Genomic DNA, 550 nt, shown 5'->3' with positions numbered 1-550 from the left:
CTGTGGGGATGTTTTTCAGGGGAAGGGACTGGGAGACGAGGGAAAGATGAACGGAGCAAAGTACAGAGAGATCTTTGATGAAAACCTGCTCCAGAGCGCTCAGGACCTCAGACTGGGGCGAAGGTTCACCTTCCAACAGGACAATGACCCTAAGCACACAGCTAAGACAAGGCAGGAGTGGCTTCGGGACAAGTCTCTGTATGTCCTTGAGTGGCCCAGCCAGAGCCTGGACTTGAACCTGATCGAACATCTCTGGAGAGACCTGAAAATAGCTGTGCAGCGACGCTCCCCATCCAACCATGACAGAGCTTGAGAGGATCTGCAGAGAAGAATGGGAGAAACTCCCCAAATACAGGTGTGCCAAGCTTGTAGCATCATACCAAAGAATACAGAAGGCTGTAATCGCTGCCAAAGGGGCTTCAACAAAGTACTGAGTAAAGGGTCTGAAAACTTTTGTAAATGTGATATTTCATTTTCTTTTTATAAATGTGTAAAACTTTCTAAAAACCTGTTTTTGTTTTGTCATTATGGGGCATTGTGTGTAGATTGT

The sequence above is a fragment of the Oncorhynchus tshawytscha genome, linkage group LG04 (assembly GCF_018296145.1).
Source record: "Oncorhynchus tshawytscha isolate Ot180627B linkage group LG04, Otsh_v2.0, whole genome shotgun sequence".
NCBI classification, from domain to species: domain Eukaryota; kingdom Metazoa; phylum Chordata; class Actinopteri; order Salmoniformes; family Salmonidae; genus Oncorhynchus; species Oncorhynchus tshawytscha.
The sequence above is the reverse complement of the archived record's forward strand: the minus strand, read 5'-3'. Positions refer to the sequence as shown.